This window comes from Pseudopodoces humilis, chromosome 5 (assembly GCF_049639895.1).
Source record: "Pseudopodoces humilis isolate 2021_Gansu_Grassland_sample_001 chromosome 5, ASM4963989v1, whole genome shotgun sequence".
Taxonomy (NCBI): Eukaryota; Metazoa; Chordata; class Aves; order Passeriformes; family Paridae; genus Pseudopodoces; species Pseudopodoces humilis.
In genome coordinates this window covers 56,748,763-56,766,973 of record NC_142204.1, presented here as the reverse complement: position 1 = coordinate 56,766,973, position 18,211 = coordinate 56,748,763, and the positions used below count along the sequence as shown (strand labels likewise).

General features: G+C 37.1%; 1 protein-coding gene across 4 annotated transcripts in view; it reads left to right on the top strand.

Moving 5' to 3' along the window:
- TAFA5 (TAFA chemokine like family member 5) overlaps positions 1-18,211 on the top strand; it is a 450,274-nt gene that overhangs the window by 120,528 nt on the left and 311,535 nt on the right. The gene's annotated exons all lie outside the window — the stretch shown is intronic.

The following is an 18,211-nucleotide window of genomic DNA, read 5'->3' as shown; positions in this document are numbered from 1 at the left end:
GAGCAAGTTCTGTGTGGAATTATTTTGTTTCTGTGGAGCGGTTATGCACTACTGAGTTTTTCTACTTAGAGATGCAGAAGATCTGGGTACAGTTCTTGTTTTCTTGAGCAGTACTAACATTTCTTAAAATAGAAGAAATAAAAAAGTTTTTTGGAGTTACTGTAATGCCAGGTAAAATTTCTTTGTCCCTTTACACTAGCTTTTGAAAAAGCGCTTGCATTTTATGTCGTTTTGTGTTGACTGCTAATTAATCCTGACAATGATGTTATATGATGTCTTTCAAAATTTTATAATGTTTTTATTGTATTAAACTACATTTTTTTCCCTGCATTATTCTGTCTATACAAATTTATGGCTTTAAGGAAGAAAAAAACAAAACCTCTGCTCCATTATTCAGTTGCACATGTTTTGGAGATGAATTTAGCCTCAAGAGAATCAAACAGTTGTTAGAAATGGTCATTGCTTGAGTATCACCTTGCTTATGGCTATGAACTAATTGAGATTAAACTAAAATGGCTGTGAAGATGCTTCCTCTTCCTGTGCATCAGCAGGTCCCGTTATCTGTTAATCCGTTAAAAGTATTATTTAGTCATTAAGAAAAATGAATGTTCTTTTTAATTCCTCTTTTGTTCTTTTGCCTTTGTTTTTATAATACATGCTGGTAGATGAAGTAAAGAGTCTTTAGCTCCATTTATTGTGAAAAGATCTTGTAAATGTTTTAAGCATTTTGGTGTACTTGGCTATAAAACTATATAGATCGTACCAGATGCTGCCTTATCTTATTTTATAGAATTATAACGGATGCTGATGAGTTTTAGATACAAGCCTTTAAAGATAAAAATCACTTTGCTGTGTATCATTTTCTTTGGTAGAATATAGTAACAGCCCCATTTTGTTGACTCTTTTCACCTTTACATTATTTTGATTAACATTTTAGTAAAACTTTTTGTATTTGAATATTCTAAGAAGTTCTATGTCTTCCCTACAGACTATTAAAGCATTAAATGTGTGCTTGGCCTGTTATTTAGTGAATAGTGGCATGATTTTCAGGTGGGCTGAAGAGCCAAGAACTGCCATTACCTGCAGTTAGAGACTGTATGATAAAACACGGATTGACCAATTTCTTGGCCATGCCCACTTACTAATCAAATGTCAAGGCCAACAGATTTATTATAATTACTGGTTAATTCATAACTAGACAAATATCAATTTGTTATGATATATAGGCATCACTTGTAGTGTTAAGTATTTATAGTAAAAGGCGTTATAGGCTTAATTCACATCCGTTTTTCCTTTTCGTTGCACTTCTCTGAACCCAAAAGCATTTTGCAAACCACGTGTGTCTTTTCACTTAAGCAAGCTTAAATTTTGGTAACAGCCTTAAGAAAGTAAATCTATAAGTATGAACATTAAAGGGAAAAATATGATTGTTTGATGTTAGGAATGAAATCTTGTCTGCATTGAAATTGAGACTGAACTTATTGCTGTTTTCATTTATGCTCCAGTGCAGCATTGAGGTTCTACTTTGGTATTTTTTACATTGGTTTATTGACCTGGGAAAGTGTCCTTTCCATCTGTAAGGTGTGTGAGGTAAATGCCTTTGGAAGATAATTCCTACTGAAACTCTTTCAAAACAACTGATTAAAGCATGTATTTAACTGTGAAGGTTCTGCTCCACACTACCATTCCTTGTCCCATACGTGGGCACTGCAGCTCCTGATGACACTGTTTTCTGATGGCAAAGTGAGGTTATTTTCCTTATTCCACAGACTTTAAAGATTATGTCTGTTGTGCAACTTCATACTCCATTGCAGTGAATTATTAGTGTTAGTAGTATGTGGAATTATTAGTGTTAGTAGTATGTGTTTCTACTTAATTATGCACTTACCTAGAACCAAAACTGTATCCTTGCAGTCACTTAACAAATCTAGAGGCACTTGCTGTTCACAGAAGTGCAAGAAAAAGATTGCTAAATTATACATGAGCAAGTAGTTAAAATAACAGAAGTTATGAAATATAATTTCTCCTCAGTGTCTCTTCACAGGCATAATGCTTTTCGTCATCTAGAATTGCTGAATTTCTGTAGTAGCTCTTGTCTACTTTTAGTTTCTGTCTTGCATGCTCTCCCAAGAGAATGCAGCTTCCTTCTGCATGCACCCATGGAAACATGGACAAAAAAGATGGTCAAGGGATCTCATTATTCTGAATACTGTGTTTTTTTTCCCTTAGTTTCTAGTCTCTCTTAGAAATGAATTCCATGTTTGCTCTGCCTGTGTGCTTTTATAAGTATAGCTTTGACTGTCCCTCCACCCATTAAAAAATTGTTACAGTCTGATTTTCAGTTTAGAATATGGCAGGCTGCATGATCTAGTTCACTGGGCATTGAGGTTTTGTGTATTAGCTAATGAATTACCAGCATCCTGATTTAATTTTGTTAGAATATAGTCTGAACGTTTTGGGTTTTTTCTGTAGTACTGAGAGAGAACTAGGATGAACATTGACTTTGTGCCCTTTTTATAAGTCATTGCTAGATGGTTTTTTCACTCAGTTACTTGGTTGCAAACTTCCAGACAACTGGTCCCTTAGGAAGACAGCACAAATCACAGAATCACAGAGTGGTTTGGATTGGAAGGGTCCTTAAAGATGGTCTATTTAAATCCCCTTCCATATGCAGAGACACCTTTTACTAGATAAGGTTGCCCAAATGCCCATGGTGGGGGCATTTTGTTTTATATGTCATTAACCTCCTACATTTTCACATGCATTTTATTATATTGTCATGTTTTAAAGTTTTTTCCTCACTTTTGTGAGCTTCATTATGATAAGAGCTAAAATGCATTAGATTTATAATAACTTTTAATATTAAACTCAGTTCATAGAAATTATACATGTTTAGTAACGGTGTAAAATGAATTTAATCTCTATAATTATTACAGGTATTTTAATAAGTAGATTGAAAATTCTTGTTGGTTCACAAGTTGAGATTTGCAAGTCTCTTTTTTTCAGCAGACAAGAAATGGGAGTCAAACTAAAAGGAGTAGCTCTTCTGTCAGATTCATTCTAATGCTGTGACTCTGATATGATGATGATGTCAGACCTATCTCGAGGCTTACATAATTCCTGTAATGTTCACTGTAACAGGAACTGCAGACACCTGTGCATCTTAAGGCAGGCAGGTTCTTGAATTCAGTAGTCTGTCCACTACTAGAGAGGCATATCAAAACACAATTTTCTTAATAAAAAAAATAGAGCAGTCATACTTACTTTCCTAGATTTTCAAATTTTTGTTACAAAAAAGAAAAAAAAAACCCAAACAGTAGAATTGGTTTTAATGGAATTAGCAGTAAAAAAAAGCAAGACAAGGACTGAATTGTGCTGCATATTTTAATTTTCTAGAAGTTTACAAATGTAAAAGTCAAAGAGAAAAACCTTTGCCATAGAACCCATTTGTTTGATTGCTTTCTCTTGCACTTATTTATTGTTATGGTTTAAAAGTCAAGGTTAAGCAGAGATGTGCTTACAAACTGTGATTTAATCCCAACTTCTTCTCACTGGGGATTCATCTTTTTGTATCAACTGTAGCCATTTAAAGTAAAAAGCTGTTCTGATTCCATATATGAGAAAAAATTATGTACGAACACAAAGGAAATACAGAGTTTGTAATTAAGCCTCAATGTTAATTTACATTTTGAAAAAAACAAAAAAGTTACCATAGTAACATGTAGGTTGCAAAAATTTTCTAAATCTGATGTATTAGACTGAAGAAATTCTTAACTTGCATGAAATGTTTCTCTAGTTTTGTGAATAAGAGCATAATTCTGTGTATTTGGCCACAGTTTTGCACAAAACATAAAAAAATAAGCAGGCATTAGTAAGTTATGCAAACAGAGTCTTTTCCAATCAGCTTTCTAATTATGTTGTTCCTAAGATAATTGTTGTTTTGAATCTTTTTCCCTAAAAAAATTGTGGAATATATAGGTGCTTTTCAGTATAAGACTTTGTTGCATCTCTGTTGCTCAGCAACAGTACAGTTAATATTGATGATTTTAAACATGTGGGGCACTATATTCTGTCTGTTCCCTTAAATTTCTTTTTAATTCTTATAAAATGATAAACTTTTTTTTCTAGAACAAACTTACCAATCATGTTTTTATATGCAATAGGGCTTTGCCGAACAGATGAAAAGACAGAGTTTAATAACAGGATTAATTTTTGCTATTTCATAAGAGTAGTTTTAATACTATGCATTGTGAGTATTGTAAACTCTAGTTCTGAGTGCCATGGGCTGCTCTGTTTCCTTTCTAACTCCACATGCAGCCAAACTGAGCAAATAACTTTTACAGAGCAATTTGCAGGGTCAGTTTTTTAACTAATTAATTTACTGCATATCTGAAATCTCAGCAAACAGCCAGTTTTTATTTTCAGTGCTACTTATATATTTAAAACTGATTAGGAATTATGTATGAAATAATGTTTTCACACAACCATTGTCCAGTGCCTTCTAAGTATCACTGTGTTGGGTCCATCCCTACTGATGATGGCCGGTGACCTTTTGACTCATAGAAGTATCTGGGTTCTATAACATTTTAAGGTGAAGTTTTTGCTGATGTCTGATACAGTTGAGTGTTATAGCTTGGGTAATTCTTCCATACTGTTGTGTTAGATTTAAAAATAGATCTCATTTTTACATATGTTAAATGTAATAACTGGAAGTACTCATGGCTAGATAGCACCAATGTATACCACCATTACTATTTTTCAGCTGCAGTTCTGTTGCAAAGTCCCCTTTCCTATTATAAATTTTTAGTATATATATTTTTAGTTAGCATTTATTCTTTCCTATAGAATAATAAGAAATAAGTCAGAAAGCACACAGTAGATCTGAGTACACCTGGACCATTATTTTACTTTCAGACCTCTCATGATGGAGATTCTACAGCTTTCCCAGATTTTCATGCTGCACTCATCTGTTATGTCTGCATTTACTCTTGAGTGCTTGCTGTGGTATCAATCATTTTGTCATGTGGGAAGGCTGGAGCAGAAAGCACACACACATACAGAGCTTTTTGAAATCCTAACATACTTAACCCAATTAAATTGTAAAGATAGGACTTTATTTGTGATGTTGGGTTGCAGTTGCAGAATGTGGTGAATAGCAAAGCAGACAGCAGTGTTCAGTTGCTGCTGGGGAGAAGGAAGACTTTCTGAGGACAACCAGAATCAGTGGTGAGGGGTAGCATTCCTAGCTGAGAAGGCACTTGGACAATCATGTTATTCCTTGGCCTCTGCCCCTGCAGGAGCAGCAGCCATTTATCAATGGCTATTTTATTTTTTTTTATTTTTCCAGCTCATACAAGGGTGTTTTACATGTGTGAGATGCATGTTTCCTGTTTTTCCTTGTGCTGTTTCTACTGAACTCACAAAGCTAGCATTCCTTCAGTAACTAGTATCTGGCCATGATTTGTGTTTCTGTTCCCATCCTTAAGTTTTTACATCCTGGGAGGCCCCTACTTCACATCACTGCAGCATAAAAATGGCTTCTGGTACTGCCCGGGGTACTCATCCCCTCCTTTCCCAAAATATCCCAGGTCAACAGACCAGTGGTTTTAGAGGTTGCCAAGGGTTGCTATTTAATGATATTCCATAATTTTTAAATGCAAGTCTGTTCATTTTAGTGTTTACGAGTAGCATCCACGAAGCTCTGACTACCCCTGTTGTTGTCCAGGACTTGCAACATGTCTTGTGAGCACAGTTCATAATAATTCATTTGCTATTGCGACTAATGTCTTTGTGCTGATGCTTTGCTTCCCATGGAAAGGCAAATGTGTAAGTGAGAATTTTACTGATTTTTTTTTTCTTTTCCTGTTTTAAAAATACATGAGTTCCTCTTCATCTGAGGCATAGAAGGTATTCAAAGTGGCACTTTGAAGGTACTCAAACCAGCAAATTATTGAAGGTATTCAAAACACCAAATCTAGCTCTCCTGAAAGTTTTGAAGGAGGTCACTAGCAATTATCTGTCCAATGGGATATAAAAAGTCATATTTTAAATCCATTTTTATATAAGGAAACATTTGGTACTTGGGAGTATTTAGGACACGCAGTTGCTACTGTTGACAATCTTGAATATTTTTGAAAATCATCCATCTCTAATTGCTGCTCTGTGCAGTCTCACTTTGTGTTTCTGTTTTCCAGTCTTGGCAAATATGTAGCTTATTTCTTTATGATAGAGACAGTAACTAAATTTCATATTAGAGGGCACTGTCTGTGAGGAAATATTCCTTGCATATTCTTAGCTAAGGTTCATGTTCTGCGTTTTTGCTTCAGGGTGCTGCGAGGCTGGCTGCTCTCCGGGGATGGGGTGCAGGGGCAGGAGCTGTCCCACCACAGCCCAGCGCCAGGCAGCCAGGGGCACAGGGACAGCCCCGGGATCCAGTCCCCTCCCTGGGAGCAGGGAACTGGGCTGGGCCCGTGGCTGGGCGGTGAGGGGCTGGAGGGGGCTGGAGATCAGTCCTGCTGTGGCATCACTGGGTCAGGGCTGATGGCCCTGCTGGCTCGAATTAGGGCCTAGGGTGTGCCGAGAAGGGACATTGGTACCTTCAGGGCCCTGGTGTTGTGTCTGCTTTTGTAGCTGATCCACTAAGAAAGTCCCTTGAACTTGCTATAAAGGCAGCAGGAGACTACCAGCATTCACTGACACTGCATTCACTGACACTGCATTTTGCAGCTTTGCATATTATGTGGCAGACATATACTTGTCTTTTAGAGACCATGCACATTACTCTCTGAATGTGGTAATGGGCCCTGAATGAGCTCAGTGTGGACTGGCACTTGAAGATAAATTGAGCCCTGTGCTTGATGACACATTGCTGCACTCTGTCAGTTCTTCGAGGAAGTAGGATCTATGCTTCTGAAATTGTCACTTCTTCAGAAGAATAGAAGAGAAATGCAAGAATGGAGGGTTAATACTGAATTGAACTGTATTGGACTTCCTTTAATGTTATCTAACTGATGTTATCAGTTAGGTCCTCCTTCTCTAAACTGTGTTACAATGAAAGGTTTGCTGCGTTTTAATAGTACCTGAAAGTCGTAGAAAAGCATGAAGTTGTCTTCCGTGGATGTGACTTTGTGAAGCATTTTGGGTTGCAGGATCCACTGCAGGATACTTTTAAACCAGTACTTTTATCTCCTTTCCATTTTCCTTTATTCCACCTGATGCTTCAGACAATGAATAACATTGAATAAGGGACAGCATAGTTTCATCTACTGTGAATGGACTGTGTTGCCATGACACAGAATTTAGGAATCATTGTAGTATCACATAGAAGAACATGCTTAAAAGTAGCAAAAATACCTAGTTTTACATTGCAATCTTAAATTGTACAAATTAGGCACAAACTATGCATGGTTGAATTATTTTTTCCTCCCTCTATATTGCATATTGTGATGTTACAACAATATGACTTGCATCCCCACAAGTAAGGAAATACTTGACTGTACTTGTGATTGTGGTAGAGTAGCTCGTATTTCAGATACTGTATTCTTAAGTCATATATAAACATATTGATTCATTAAAACTGCAGTTATAAAAAGTGCCCTTTGTATTATTGTATGCAAAAGACATGCTGCAATGTCAATGAGACCCACATTGTCCTTCTGGGGGACAATTTACATAGTCTGCAATTATGATTTCTCAAAGGACGTTTGATAGCATTATGCAATGCTGCAGGTAAATGAGTAACCAGAACTCTCAGAAATTCACTCAGCTTGAACAGTGTGTGCTCTTTTTAAGTTCTGCAAGTGTCTCAGATCATATTTGTGTGCAGCAAATGTGCAATGTATGATGAAGCTTTGCTGGTCATCCCTCCCTACCACGGTTTTACTTTGTATTTTGATTGTGTCCCAGTCCACCTGTCCTGGAAGTTTATGTACAATTTAAGAGGCTTGACAGGCTTAAATGCACATTTGTGGATGATAGGTTGACCAAATTTCAGTTTAGCTGCAAGAGTGACTGCTAGCAGCAGTGGGGATGTGCTATACTTGTAAGACATCTTGCTTACATGTTCATTTATGTCTCAGTATATGAAATATGCTTTTGGTTTTCATTTGTCAATAATGACTGAAATTTGGGTTTTGGTTGAAAATAGGAAATATCATGATCATATGCATAGTATACTTATTGAATTTTTAGTGAAAGAAAGTGGTGAAAGGTTTATTTATATTTGGGATGCATGCTTTCAATATTCTGCACAGGCAAAAACACTCTTATTTATATAGCTTTACTTTTCAGTGATGATGGTGATGATGATGATGAAACTTGAGTTAACATGTTTAAAATGTGTATTTATGTTCTGAGGTATTAGGTGTACATACACTGTGAATATGAAAGCTAAAAAATATGTCATAAATACTATATGGAAGGGACTTGAATGTTATGGCTGGATATTTATATGCCTTTAGTTTTAATGAACTTGGTTTTTCAAAGGTTTGTAACAAGGGGTGGAAGAGGGAGACTAATTCTAGACTTGCTGGATAATCAAAGACAATTGCTGCCTACAGTCAGTAAATTCTGAACTTGCACACTGAAGCATTTGTTGGCTAAAAACTTCATCACCCCTAACTATTAAGTACAATGTTCCTTATAAATGTAAACTTAATAGTCTTAAACACCATAGGTCCCATCTCTCATTTAATCAGCTCTACAACTGTTCTATTGGTCCAGCCCTTTTACTCTTCCTTTTGCCTTTTTCCAACATTTATTCATCTAGTTAAATTTTTCAAGTTGAGCACCAGAACTTCATAGGCCATAACAGTCAACTACATTATATTCTGTCTATAAACTGAGTTTGTTGAAGATTTTTTCACCTTTAATCCTATAATAGGCTTTTTCAGATTTTCATTGCTGTTTTTACTGGAAATACGATTTTTTTCCACCTTAATTTATTTGTGGTACGTGTCCATTTGTTTTTTTACATTTTTCCTCCTTCCAGTATGTGCACCGACTTAAATTATTAATATACCTTTTTTCCTTCTTAGCCTTTATTTTGCCCTGCTGAAGAAAAATTGATATCTTTGCAGCTTTACTTCAGAATGTGCACATGTAGTATGGTTGTCATTACTTCTTTTCCCCACAAACAGTGTCTTGAAAAAGTATAATTTTACCTTTAGCTGTCTTGCAGCGGTGGTGAGCACTAATACTAATACTTGCCTCTTGTTTTTTAGCATTACTTCTCCCATTCCTGTTTATTAGGATAGCAGTTGTCCTTTCACAGGTGAATAAAGGTGATAGCATACCATGAATCTGTCATCAGTTCATCATTTTAGTCCTTTTTTTCTCCTCTGTCATTTCCAAACAGTAAATGCCCAAATTTTTCATATAAATTATTTTTAGTTCCTGCCTACTTGGTTTCCATTTCATTGTTCTCATCCCACTTCTGTTAAACCCATCATCAGAAAGGCATTCAGTTCTTCCAATGTTGTATTTTAAGCCTTTATTGTATTAACCATGCATCTAAAATTTGTGTTTTAAAATTCTTTTGACCTTCTATTTCAGAGGTACAATAAAAATAATTCAGTAACCAAATTTAAAGTAATGCTTTATTTTGCACATAAAAAAGCACTGGGGAAAAAAGCAAAATTTAAGATTTGATATGGGATTAAACTGGCATTTGGAGATTAGATTTTCAAACTAAAACTGCTGTCTACATTTCTGAAGACTTGATCAAGAATGGTATTACTAGTTCACTTTTTTAGGACTTCCATCTTACAATATTCCAGGCTTTCATAATTAAATTAGAAAAGCATGCACTTTTTTTGTTTTTTTTTTTCCAGAACTGAACTCAGTGGTTGGTTATGTCAATTAATCAACTCCTATTTTATACTCTGTATTTTGTCTTTCTGTATGTATTTATAAAAACACTCAAAATATGTAATGGTTTTCACTTAGTGGGTTTAGGAAAAGGTATGAACAGGAGAATTAGTGGGGTTATTTGTTCTCTGGCAGTTGCACAACAATATTTTCTTTTCTTTTTTGATACCTGCTGTTTGAGAAATGTAGTTTTGAATTGCTATGGCTTTTATGTCTACAAAGAAAGGCTTAGTGTCTTATGAATTAGACTGCATATTTTCCAGTGTATTAGGGACATAGGCTTTTCAAGCTCTTTATTTATTTTTCAGTATTTTTACTGCAAATAGACGATCAGGCTGTAGGAGAGAAATGAGAGGAATAATTTCAAAGTTTATGTTTGCTATTTTCTTAAATTAAGAACTCCTGTAAATTGCCTGGGCCTGAAAAGACCCCACTGAATAAAGTGGAAACAGTTGAAGATGAATTGTGGTAGAAAAGCTTTGGGTTTTGGTAATGAAATACCTGTCTTGATTTAAAAAAACAAAACCAAAAAAACCCATAAACAAACAAATCCCCCAGAATAAACTCCCATCACTTTTAGCAAGTGAGTGTATGTAATTACATTCTCAAACACACATAGTTTCCTAGGGATGATTGTTTCACATTGCTTGCCTCTTTCATTTGGGAAGGAACAGCTCAACTTTTCTTTTTTTGTCATGCAAGCTGAAGTGACTACAAATACTAACTTTTTACTGGCTTTGAAGAGGAAGATTAGAGCAGTTGTATGGTGTGAAACTAGTTTCCATTTTTTTATAAGAAGCACTTAACTGACTTAATTTCACAGAAAGGTTAACAGAAGTTCATGATTCTTTTAGGTGAACCATGACTCAGCTTTGAACCAAACCATATATCAAGAAGATGTTTCTGATTTTATTCAGTACCAGTAAAAATTGGATGGTCTGAGATCTTGAGATGTCTAGTCCTGAAATTAATTGCAGAATTTAGGGTAGGAACTCACATGACCTACACTGAGAAAAGAAAAAAAACAGGTGTTTTCCTGGAAGCTGTTTTTCATGTCTAATTTTCTCATGCAGTATGTTCTTTATCCTGTGGACCAACCTCAAAATTTTCTCCTGGTCCCTTGTGTCAGAGAGTGATGAAAGTGTTAGCTCCTGCTGGCCCTTCTGTTGTGTCATTTGCCCTCACGAGGTTTTTGGAGACATGTGCTTTACAAATGGCTTCTTCTCTCTTCTTTTGAAAATTGTTAATACACTTTTAAAAGGAACAGACTTAACACATTTACAGCACCATGTGAACTATAAACTTGATTGATATGAAAGTACATATTTTACTGGAGAAGGAAGTGTACCCTAGCTGCCTATAAGCTGACTATAAATATACAGGATTTTTTAAAATATTACAAACTCGACTGGAACTGCGATTTTTCAGAAAATGAAATATTTTGGCTGAGTTTTGTGACCCCCTTTCATCTGTAAACAGATCAGGATTTACATTGCTCCACAGTAATTGCTGATTAAGGGTTTCTGTTTCAGGCTGGCATTTTTTACTGTAATGTATGTTTCTCAAATATTGCAGCAAAAGCTGGAGATACTTCTATGCCTTTCAAACCTTGTGGAGCTTTTTTCCTGTTGAAACCTTTGAAGGGAAAAATTAAAGCTATTACAGAATTTAGAACCTGCAAGGGTGATTTGTATATGCTATGCCTTTTTCATTATTTACTAACTTGAGATGCTATAAATCTTACCCTCCAAATCACAATATTCCTCTCAGCAGCTGCAGCAGTAGCAGTGCTTAGGCAGCAAGTAGAGTTCAGCTGACAAGATTCTGGCGTGTGTTTCTCTAACACAAACATGGCTCATAGAAAATGGATACACAGGCTAATTCTGGCAGTAGCAAGAGCTCTCACAGGAAGAAGTTCTGTGCAGGTTGGAGAGCAGTGCAACTGATCTAAACGCTGCTCATCTGAGCCACCAAACAGGCTGGGTTAAAACTCCTCAAATGTAAACAAGATTTATCAGTTTCAGCAAGCAAACCTGCAGAATTTGATAAATGTCTACAAAAGACATTTAAAAAGATAGTTAGAAAGCTTTCTTGGATTGAAATTCAACCAGCTTTGAATGTATCAATATACTGTTTAATTAATGTCTTTGTGGAGCAACATTAAAATAATACTGTGCTCTAATCCTCTAAGAAGTAAGGCTGTCTCAGAACTGCAGCTGAACTACATGCTGCATAAATTAAAATTTACAATGCACAGTATCTTTCTGGAGCCTTATTAAGTGGTGTGATTATGCAGAAATGTGAAGTATGAAAATGGACATTTCCAAATAATCATTAGTGTTCTGTTATCTTCCCTTTTTTAAGTCCATTTCCACTTAGAATTAGCATATTTTTTTCAATTATTTTATGTATTACTGTTAAGAAGACCATGTTTCACAGTTTGTGTCATACATCTGTATTTTTTTCCTAAATTCAATGTGCTTAATAGAGGAGAAAGCAGTCATTTATTTCAACATGTCATTAATTTTCTCAATTTACTCTGCTTCTTGGTCAATAGAATAGGCTTTTCAATGTAGTGTAAACTAATTCCAGTCAGAAGAAAGTGATAGTAGCACAAATGACATGTTTTTAAATAAGAAATATTACCAAATAGTCAATGTATTTAGTCTGCACAGGACCAGGCTTTGAATAATTTTGGAATATAGCGGGCAGATTAACACTGCTTGTCAAGCAGAAGGAGGGAAAGGCTGCCCTTCAGAGATGGGGGTTAATTTAATCTAAACTGCCTGACGGTCTTCAGCTTGGCAGCTCCATTTTGCCTGATGGAAGAGCAGAGGTGAGCTGTGACCCTGTCCCTTGCCTGTCCCTGTTTCAGCAGGGATGGGTTTGGAGGAGGCTGGATCACACTGCTCCCAGGGAATGTGGCAAGCAGGGCAAAGGGCTGCTGAGGGTCGTGGCAGCACCTGTGCTGCTGTGCCAATAGTCTGAAGCAAAACAGCAGCCTGTGGGGGGAAAAAAAAGTAAATTAGCCCCATTTCTATGAAATCAATAGGGTTGGAGATTCACCTCCTTGGAGGGTTTCTTTTGTTTGATGGTATACAGTAAAAACCTGACTTTAGGATACTAAACTGAGATTATCCCCCTTCTTCATTTAACCTCAGTGAAAACAAGTATCTAGGATCTTCTACACAGGGGACAAAGACCTTGATTACTCTTCTACACCACAGATATCCACTTCATAGCCTTTATGCTTCTCTTGCCAGGGACTGAGGCTGGCAGGACAGCTGCTAAGATGTAATCAAAGATACAATCAATTGCCTGGAAAACCTGAAAGAACTGCTGACAGGCCCAGGCTCTTCCATACTCCTTGGAAAGAATGATGCATGTGGGGAAGGATCTTTCTATATATAGATCTGATACTGAATAATCTGAGAATGGTACCTATTTACTCTTTTATGTTAAAAAATTGCATTCACTGGGGCAGTATCAAACAAAGGCATTTTAATGTTAATTTTTCTGTTTTGATGGTTATTTTTTGGAAATACAAACTAGTAGATACGGTTCTGTGTGAAGGCATGAGTCTTTTGCATGAGTCTGTTTAAGAGTCCAGCTGTGCATGCACTGACACTGTGATTCATATGCTGACCTTAATTCATATTACAATACCCCTTGACAGTGTGCCAGCTGTGAACAAGCAAATGAAGAATAACAGGATTTGTCCTTGTGTTCTGTCATGAAAATATGAAACTTGTCAGTTGTCTTTTAGTTAGCTCTGCCATGTTAGATGCTATAAACAAACAAACATGCCATGCCATGAAGTATATGGAAGATGCTACCCATCAGGAAGATCTCATTGGTTAATGTTGGAAGGGAATATTAATTCCATGTAATTCAACCTATTGGAGAGAGCAAGGCAGAGTTTGTTGCCATCTTTTTAAACTAGACCTTATAGACAATTTCACTGTATACAAATGAAATTGTAGTTATCTTTTCATTAGCTGGAAATAAACCTACAAGTGGTTGGAATGGAACATTGTCAGAGTTTTCATTCTTATTTTACCATTGGTATTCAATCTAAGAACTGAGGGAGCCCTGCTATTAAATTGTTTTAAAAAATCCCACAATTTCCAGAAAAAAAAAAAATCCAGATGAATATGCTTGATAACTAAATTAAACCAGCAGATAACTTGTTTTACAGCTCTTTGATTTTAATGGAAGACAGGCTTTTAGGTAAATGGCTGATTTAGAGAATAGGGTTTTTGATTTTGATTTGAAACAGAATATTTTCTGGAAAAAAGAGAGTTTGAGAAACATCACAAATTAATGCAATTCTGTCATTACTACGGAGCAGAAACTTTTTTCCAAAACTTGATGATTGCTCATCCTTTCTTTGCCTTAGATATCCATTGTGGGAAATATTCTCTGGTGGACTTATGGGGACAACAGCCCCCTGTCTGCCCTAGCTTGATGTAGGGACAATGCCTTGTACAGCTTCCAGCTGAGAATAGTCAGTATAATGGGCAGTTTCTAATTTTTCATTGGTTATGTGTCTGTATAGGGAAGCTTCTTGTTTGGGCTGCATATGCTGTCCCGCAGCACTCCTTTAACTTTACCTCATGGGTAGCTGTGCTTTCAGAGTGTATCTTCAGGACTTTTGTATCTTTATCCCACCCCAAAACCAGAGCATGCAGTTTAGTAAAAATACTGCTTTCAGTTTCAGTGAGAGAATGAGTGCAGTTTGTGTTGCTCAGGGAAGGGATTTGTATCTGACAAGGCTGCACAGTGGCTTCCAGCATGATAGTGTTTTTGTTTCATGAAGTTCCATTTTCATGTATGGACACAGGCTTGGGGGGAAGAAGGGGCCCTCTGCTTTTCAGAGCTTTTAGCAATGGTACTGTTGAATTTTCACCCTTGTGTTATCTCCTACAATAAGGACTTCAAAATTCTTCCTGCAAGGACATTTATCAGTTCTTCAGTTCCTGCTTCTGTGCTTGGTTGAGCTGTATCTGGTATCTAGAAACTCTGCTTGTATTTAACTTTTGTGTTGCTTTGACACTGAAACTACACCCAAAAAATTGGTAATATATTTCTTTTTTTTTTTCCCTAGTAAATACTTAATTTCAAGCTTGTCATAGCTATCCTTCCTAGACATTGTTTCACATGATTATGTTGTTTTACATCAGTTATGCTCTGCAGTTTGATAGGAACAATACTTCTGTCACCAACAGCTCTGCCCTAAAAATATCTGTACATATCGTCCTACAAGAAAGACAAAGGCAAGGCAGGGGCAGGTGAATTAAACTGTTACTGGCTTTAGATATATGAATAAAAAGGGCAGAAAGAGCAGAGAAAAGGGTCTATGTTCAAAAAGGTGAGAGCAGGCTGTGTGTTCTAGGTTTAAAAAGCAAGAGTGCATTTCCTATTTCATCACTCATTCCTAGTTGAAATATTAGCTGCAGTTTGGCACTAAAGTAATTTGTTTGTAGGATCAGTCCCTTGCTGTTCAAAAGGGGAGACTGAGGCATCCAAATGCTGCAAAACCAAACCAAACCTGAACCAAAAGCAGATGAGATCTTTTATGTTTTTAAGTGAAGATGCATGTTGACTGGCTGACTAAATAGTATATGTTTTTTTTTTCTTAATTAATATAACTACACTGTAGATAGAAAATCTCTATTTTTTAAGTAGCTAAATCTCTGCATTTCTATTGTTTTTTTCCCCCCAAAAAACTAGAAAAAAAAGGGTTGAGACTTTAAGCATTGTAATAATCCACCTGATAATTTTTAGTGTTATATATGCCTACATGTTTTTTTTCAGCAGCTCAATGAAACAGAGTGATTGCACCAGTGCTTACTTTGTAGTTTCAGTGAAGCATGTGCAAGAAGATTCAGACAGTCTTGCTGTTAGCAAGAAATAATTTGATCTGTTTGATAGGTTTGTAATACTGTGTTGTTTGGGTTTTTTTTAATCTATGATCCTTTACTACAAATGTTTCAAGAAACAGTTTTGGGTTCAAGGGAATGAGCATTGAATATATTAACACTCCTTGTTTTACAAGTTTAAGCCTTATTGGTTATGCACACAGCAGAGAGCATTCGGACCCACTGCTGAGAGGCTTATAAATGTTTCACGTGTGGCACCATGAGGCCTTGTGTATGAGTTCAGATAATTCAGAGATCGCTCCATTTTGCACTGCCTTCTTGGAAAAATATATTAGGTCAGTGAGTATCAACATTGCATACTGTGCTTTGCCCTTCCTTTCTTCTGACTCATCTGGTGTTAAAGGAGAACTTAGATTGGACTGGGTTTAGGGTTTCCCTTGTGTAAGCAGGGAGAATAATTAAAAAGGCTCAGTTAATTAGTATTTGTGAGTTGTTCAGACCTTACAGTGATAAGATCCATAAAAGTGCCAAGATAAAAAAAAATGAATTATTTACTTGAAGGTCATAATCCTCTCTGTGCTTTGTCAACATTTGTCCTGTAAGATTGTTATAGTTTCATAGCAGTATAATATTTTTCTGTAGCATTTCTCTTTTGAAAAATTCATAATACTTTATAATGAACGAACTAATTATCACAATACCCTTATAAGTGGTGTATGTTTCTTTATTACAATGCTTTGAGAGCTTAAATTATAATAGATGCAGGTTAGTTGTCCACGGGAGGCCTTTGTGGAGCTAAAAGTAGAACACAGGTCTGTTGAAATGGTCGGCCTCTGATTTGATGGTTGGCCTCTTTTGCTTTGATTTGTGAGGAGAGAAATTAATGCTATCAGATGCTATCTAGCAAAAAGAGTCTAAGGAGCACTGGAGCATAAAGAATGCATATGCAATTAGAGGCTCTAGGTTTAGAGATGCACCTAAAATTTGTGGCTGTACTTGCTTTGCTTACTTAGAAGTATAACCTAGAAGTCTATGATGCTAATGAAAGTGTCTCATTCTGAAGTGCTTGCTCATCGTTCAGGTATGTATGCTCTGTAGAGTGGTTGAGATGTCTTCACTGGAAGTCCAGCTGATGCTTTCAGGGATGACACCACTCCAAGAAGATTTACTGTAAGGCTTTCTTAGGTGTGCTGCTCTTGGCCTACTCTGTACAACCCTTGAGTCATACAGTTCTCAGGAACTCTGATAATCTCTGCAGCTTGACATCATTTTTGTTATTACAATCATAGTGTAAGGAATCAGGTGCTAACAAAGGAGGAAAAGGGGCTAGAAGTGGAGCAGGAACTGGGCCACCAGCTGTCTGTCTGTGCTGCCCAGCTAATCTCATGGGTTATTGCACTGGGTTTGCAAGACAAGGTTTTGGTAGTGGGGGTTGCTGCTAGGGTGGCTTTTGTGAGAAGCTGCTGGAAGCTTCCCCTGTGTCCAATGGAGCCAGTGCCAAGCTGGCACCCGCTGCTGGTCAGGACCGAGCCCATCAGTGGTGGAGGCAGGGCCTCTAGTGTAATGTAGTTAAGGAGGGGAAAAAGTTACTGAACAGAGGTAAATTGCAGCTAGAGAAGAGAGGAGTGGGAATATGTGAGAGAAACAGTCTTGCAGACGCCCAGGTCAGTGGAGAAGGAGGGAAAAGATGTTACAGGCAGTGGAGCTGAAATTCCCCTGCAGCCATAGAAGGTGGCTGCCCAAAGGAAGCTGTGACCCTGTGGGAAACCTGTGCTAGAGTAGGCTCCTGGCAGGACATGTGAATGCATGGGGAGAAGAGCCCAGACTGGAGCAGGTTTTCTGGCAGGACTTGTGACCCCACAAGGGACTGTTCTGAAGGACTGTGCCCCATGAAAGAGACTCATTTTTGAGCAGTTTGTACAGAAGGACAAACTTCCTGTGGGAAGGACATGCATTGGAGAAGTTTGTGGAGAACAGTTTTCCAGTGAGGCATCCCTCACTGGAGCTGGGGAAGAATGTGAAGTCCTCTCCCTGAGGACAAAGATCCAACAGAGAAAATTGGAGATGAACTGACAGCAGCTCCCATTTTCCATCTCCCAGCACAACTGAGGTGGAGAAAGCAGAGAAAATAGGGAGAAAAATTAAGGAAGAAGGGTGGGGTGAGGGGTATTTTAAAGATTTGGTTTTATTTCTCAAATTTATCCTCTGATTTGATTGACAGTAAATTAAATTAATTTTTCCCAAGATGACTCTGTTTTGCATGTGATGGTGATGGCTTAGTGATCTCTCCTTCTCCTTATCTCAACCCATAAGCCTTTTTCTATTTTCTCTTCTCTAGTTGAGAAAGGGAGTGACAGAGTGGCTTTGGTGGGCACCTGGCATCGAGACAAGGTCAACCCATCACAGCCATATTGATCTCTCAAGAGTCTTGCACAGCACTGTAAAACTTTGTAACTGTGTTA